Genomic DNA, 6,638 nt, shown 5'->3' with positions numbered 1-6,638 from the left:
CAATAGTCTAACTCGATTGATGCAAGAGGTTCAACAAGTTGGAGTAAAATCTGAAGTCAATTGTTTTTTTTGAATGAACATAATAAAAGGCTTGATGGAACAGTTTATGTCACTTAATTATGGAAGCACAGAAGCATCTAAAGACAAAAGCAAAGAATTTGACTCGTAAAGCTTCAATCATTCCCTTTGCCTACAAAAATGATAATTCAACAGTTATTAAAGATTTGTAAAACAATTAAAATGTGAAATATGTAACTTACATTTGTTTTGGTTATACCACAATCCTACTTTGCATCGCCAAAATAAGTTTGAATGTCTCATACAGTATATTGTGCAATCTGTTGTATTTGAATTGTCTTGATAATCTAATTTCAAAACTTTGAACGGGAATTTAACAATTTTGGTTGCGATGTTCAGGTCGATAGTTTTGAAGAACTTCACAAAGTTTTCTACCTGTTTTACCAAAGAAGTTAATAAACACTTTAACATACAAACGCGTTCATACAAACACTTCAACATTACCAGTGTCCGAGTTGTGACATATTTATCTTCCCATGGCATTTTTGGGGGCAGTGGGAGGTTGTCGATGATTTAGATTACTCTCTTTTGCATATTGATGCAAACAACATAATAGTGACTTTCGTATAAAATTGGAAAAAATATCTACAAAAATATGACCAAGATTTAGATGATATATATGAGCAAGAATCAGATGATATAAAAATATTGGACTTACAAGATTATCATTTTTCATGTCTTCGGGTGTTATTAGAAATTATCTAATTTCTTCAATTATTTGCAAAGAAGAAGCTTTTGAATCTCTCCAAAAGTCCTGTAAATGAAATCAGCATCACAATAAGACCATTGGTTTAAACAACAATGAAAGATATAGTGACTTACAGAAATGATTGTCGAAAAAACAATTTTTCCCTAGGAACATTTTTGACTATTATTACACGTAATGTGTTCCCACGCATAAATAATACCACTTTCAACATGACATTCATTTTTCATTGATTGAAATTGCCCTATGTTGATCTTGGTATGCTCGGTTACATACAAAAATTCATTCCTGAAACCACATAATGAAGAAAACCAAATTAAAACCACCATTTAGGGACGATGAACACCCATTTCGGGTCCCAAAACCAGCCTTTTGGGTCCCGAAATCACTATTTCAGGACCTTAGAGGGTGGTTTCAGGACCCGAAAAGTTGGTTTCGGGACCCGAATTCATGGTATCAGGACCTGAAAAGGTGGTTTCAGGACCCAAAAACACCATTAAACTAAGAAATATAAACATTGTTAATTACCTCGCATTTTTATCATCTTCATTTGCAAAAATGAACCCCATAATGATTTCATCTCGGTAATCTATTTGGGCAGACTCAAAGTAAGGTTGATTTCTTTCCCTGTTCTTCATCATATATGGAGATTGAAGGCGTGCCAGAATTTTCGCATTTCGTAGGGGATTTTTTCTAACTTTTTTTTAGCCACCAATTCTGTTCGTTTCTAACTAACCACCACTTCGAGTACTCCCTCTTTTGGTACCCCCACTTCGGGTACTCCCTCTTTTGGTACCCCACTTCGGGTACTACCTCTTTTGGTACCCCCACTTCAGGTACTACCTCTTTTGGTACTACCTCTTTTGGTACTCCCTCTTTTGGTACCCCTCTTTTAGTACTCCCTCTTCGTGTACCCTATCTTCGTATAAACTCTCTTCATTTTCTGTAGTGGGTGTTCGGTCTTTCAAGTATTTGTGCATGGCATCCCTAAAACGTTTATTATTGTCCATGGCTTTGTATAAGATGTGCATTGCATTGTCATACAATGACGTTGTATCCCAGTCAGAACTTAAATTTGCCAAATTTCTATTGGCTTTTTCAATCATCAGGGTGACTTTAGAAATGAAAACCAAACTCTCTATAAAAGTCGCACACCGAGGTGTTGTTGTGTTCAGAGGTGTTATCTTCAGAGGCGGTGAATTCATATGTGGATAATTCATGGGCAGTGAATTCATAGGTGATGCCTTCTTAGGTGTTGCCTCCTTAGGTGCTGCGTTTTAAGGCTCAGGCACCCCCTCATATACCATACATATATGTTGTCAGCTACAAGTGAAAAAAACAGAAATGAGATATACCTGGTTAGTTAACCCAAGTGATCACACCAGAGAAAGCAGCCGACAACAAATAATACGAAGTCTATCTTGAAATTGTTGTCAGCTGTTTTGTTCTTCATAATTTTCATTGGCATATCAGTTACTATAGGGGCGCCATTAACAGGGTTACCCCATCGAGTCTTAAATGCCTTCAACTTGTCATCGATCTCGTTATTAACGTATTCTACAATGTTCAGCTCCCCTCTAAGGAGACCCAATATGATTTGAACATCCTCTTTTTCGATCTTCACTTCCTCACCACTCTCTAGGGTGAATGAACATTTAGTACAGTCAAACTGTCTGACTAGATAACGAGAGATCTCCCTGGGGCATTTTGAAAGCGATAATGATAGGAGAGAGACAAATCCTATTGACTTCACAGCCTGTTTTTGTTCATTAGACAACAGTTGAAGAAGATTGAAAAGGCCAAAAGACGAGGTCCTAGTTAAAAACAAGTTGTGGGGGCTGCTTTGGGGGCTGCTTTGGTTTCTTGGGCATTTCTTTTACGTTTATTTTCTCTACAAAAACAATAGATAAGCATTTAAAAACCAAGAAGCAGATAGATAATCAAATAAATGAACCAATTCGGGTCCCGAAACTATAGTTTCGGGAAAAAAACCATCATATTGTGTCCCAAAAGTGTGGTTTCAGAACCCGAAAGTGTGGTTTCGGGACACAATATGCAACCAATTTTAGGGACACTTTATGGATATCAAAAACAATATAACCCTAAACCATATTTTCGGGTCCCAAAACCAGCCTTTTGGGACACAATATGCAACCAATTTCAGGGACCACACTTTATGGATATCAAAAACAATATAACCTTAAACCATACATTTGGGTCCCGAAACCACACTTTCGGGACAAGAACCCACCATTTTGAGACCTAAAACCATACTTTTAGGTCCTGAAACATCACTTTTAGGATAAGAAACCACCATTTCAGGACCATAAACCATACTTTCGGGGTCCCAAAACCATACTTTCGTGACACAATATGTAGCTAATAAACCTTTCGGGACATAATATATCAAAAACGTTTCTACGCTATATACTTTTCTATCGTGAAACCCTAATCTCTAAACCCTAACCGATATGAAAATCATCTACGTTTCTAAAAGATAAGAATTCTTATTTACCTTAGAGTCCTTGGAGATCTTGGAGTTTTACCGGGCAATATACCTGGACCAACACCAGCCTGAAAAGCAGAGTAGTATGAACTTGGACCTACCTTAAACCTAAATGAAGGAAGTGAAGATACACGAAGGAGAGCTTCAAAACTTACCATTTTCGATCGGAAGAAGATGAAGAAAAGAGAAGAAATCGGGATGCTGGAGCGGAGAGCCAAACCGCTAGAGAAGAAAGAGAACGATAGCCGAAAATGAGAAATGAAAAGAAGAAAGAGGGGAAACTAGGAACTGAAATGTTTTTTAATATTATATATATATATATATTTCTCTCCTACCCATGTGGCAGGCCACGTAGGATTCGTGGCCTTATTTTCACTGAAGTTTCGTTGGGTTTATCATTTCTCTTAAAAAAATATATTATATATTTTTTATATTATTTTTTCTATTTCCCATCATTCTTTTACTATTTTCTCTCCAGCTCCCTCTTCAGCGATTTAGCATCTCTTCAGCTCCCTCTTCAACGATTAGGCGATTTATTCGGCGTCTTTTTTCTTCTTTTTCAGCTTAAAAGTTCGAAATGGTAAGTCTTCAAGTCTATTCGTTTCTGTTATTGTCCGTTTGTCCCTTCATTTCTCTTTGTTTCTAAACTTATGTTTCTTCATTTCAAGAGAAGCTTATTCCTGTTACTGTATCTACCAAGTCTGTCGAAAAAAATCGAAGATAAAATCCCGAATATTCATACATGCATGATCTGCTCTTATTTAGATGTGTCCCAAAAATGTCTATCTTTAGAATATTTTTGTTGAGAATTAGTGTTTAGCAATTAGTATTTTGCGATTAGGGATTTAAGAGATTTAAAAGCTTTGTGGAAAGGAAGCCATTATTCGAGAAAAACGTCCTGAAAATGTTTATATTCGGGACATAAACATCCCGAACATGAACATTTTAAAGACGTTAAAATGTCTAAAAATATTCATGTTTCGGACATAAACGTTCTGAACATGCACATTTTCAGGATGTTTTCTCCCGAAAATGTGCATGTTTGGGATGTTTATGTCACGAATATGAATATTTTTGAGACGTTTTAATCCCGAGTTTTCAGCACTTTTGTATTTGTGATATGTTTAGCGCGGTTCATTTATTTGTTTTAAGACGTTTATCTCCCATTTTATCTGTTATCTATTTATCTGTTTAGCGCGACGTTTTATGATTTATTTATTTGTTTTTTTAGAGTATATAAAAGGAAGGCCCCAAAAGAGACATCAATTACATATTGTGTAACTACAAAGAGTACATCTACAACTACAACTGAACCCTCCCCTAAAAGACTAAAAGTTTGCCACAACATTTTTTTGACTAGAACTCGTCGATTGGCCTTTACAATCTTGTTCAACGACTATCTAATGAACAAAAAGAGGCCGTGAAAGCCATAGGCTTTGGAAGTCTTCTGTCACTTTGCATTCCTAAATTCCCCCAACGAGCTCTCTCGATACCTCGTAGATTATTTGACTATAGTAGGTGTGCGACCATCCTACAAAGTGGCAAGGAAGTATCAAATCAAGAGGAGCACGAGTTCGTGAATAAGAAATTGGAAATGAAAGTTTGTGAGCTTTTCCAATGTTACTCAATTCACCAAATGAGATATTGATTTTACCTAATATCAGTAGTTTAAAACGAGAAATGTTAAAAGATGTTGTTGAAATGAGATGACCCAAACAATGATGCCATATATCAATATTAGAGCGTGTTACAATAAAAACATATTGATGCCTTACATTGTTAGGTAAATTGTCAAGATAATATATATCTCCTCTAAGTGATCTTCTTAGAAGTCCAACCTTTGAAACCCGGTCCTTCACAACACAGAATGTAGGGTGAAATAAAAAGAATTGTCGTCGGTTGCAAAACGAGTTACACTTAGTAATTTTTTGAAATATTTGGTACGTGAAAAATATCTTGAAGATGTAGTGGCCTTTATATGCTCAAAATAGTTGAGTTTCCAATATTAGCTAGAGAGACCCATGACATTACCCACTTAAATATCATTGTCACCTGTATAAGGAATGTGAGTTTGAAGTTTACATAAATCTAATGTAATATAATCAGATGCACCGGAGTCGGGATACTATGTTGAATCTAACTTAGAAGGTGGAGAAGTCATCATAATTATTGGAGAAGACTGTCTCATCATAGCGCTGATACAAATTTGTTTGATGCCCATTTTTATTGCAAATCTGACAAAATATGTGCTCGACAATTGACGCTAGTATGTCTTAATCTATTGTAAGTGGTACATTTAGGACGATTACCGCTATTACGATTTTCATTTGAAACAATCTTATTTGAAGAAATCTACTACCGTTAGAATGCCCACTATATTTTTCTGTTTGTCCGGAAAAATATGATGAATATGAACTTGAAGTGCTATGACCTCCATTTTGGTGATTATTCTGAGTTCTTTGTTGATTTATTTCATATTCGATGTTATCGGTAAGTTCTCTTGTTGGGAATGAAGAAAGAAGACATTTCTCACACGTAAGAAGAAGTCTCGTAAGTTTGTTAATACTTACGTGTTCTCGTCTTATGGAGACCGCAACAACGATTGGTTCAAATTATGATCCCAAACCTCCAAAATTTTCACTTTCTTCTTGAGATGATTTTTCAATTCAATTATCAAACGACGACGCATTTATTATCTTCTATTTTCAGACAACGATGTTACAAAATAAGACGACAACTATGTTGTTACTCCTATGTCTCCTCTTTTTTATAGATATTATGTATTTGTGTTGTGCCCTCAAATCATCTAAGCGATAAAGAATATTAATTTTGAAGGAGAGAAACATGTACGATAGTTATATAGTTAAAATATAAATAATATGATAGACATTACAAGATATAAAATATGATATCGTAATACAAAATTCGTAATGTGGTTAAATCGGCCGACTAGACATGACTTACACTAAAATGAAGATTATCCCCTTACTGAGAATGAATTGGTAGTGAGAATAAATATAATTTTATTTGAAAACGAAATTAGTTTATTAGTCAAAATAATTTTTAATTTAGAGATTTCAGAATATCATTGTCTTGAGGACTGTTTTAGTCAATATAAACTCTTATTGAGTTTGCATACTTGATTTGGAAATTCACATTTTAAACCTTCTGGTATAGACACGCACACGTCTTCATCAAGACAACCATGCAAAAATGCATTATTTACACCAATTTGATGTAAATGCCATTGATTTTTTGTTGTTAATGAAAGCAATAATCGAACAATGACATTTTTCGCAATTGGTGCAAAACTTTGATGAAAATCAACTCCATCAATTTGATTGTAAC

Source organism: Impatiens glandulifera, chromosome 1 (assembly GCF_907164915.1).
Source record: "Impatiens glandulifera chromosome 1, dImpGla2.1, whole genome shotgun sequence".
Taxonomy (NCBI): domain Eukaryota; kingdom Viridiplantae; phylum Streptophyta; class Magnoliopsida; order Ericales; family Balsaminaceae; genus Impatiens; species Impatiens glandulifera.
This window is presented reverse-complemented; position numbering follows the sequence as displayed.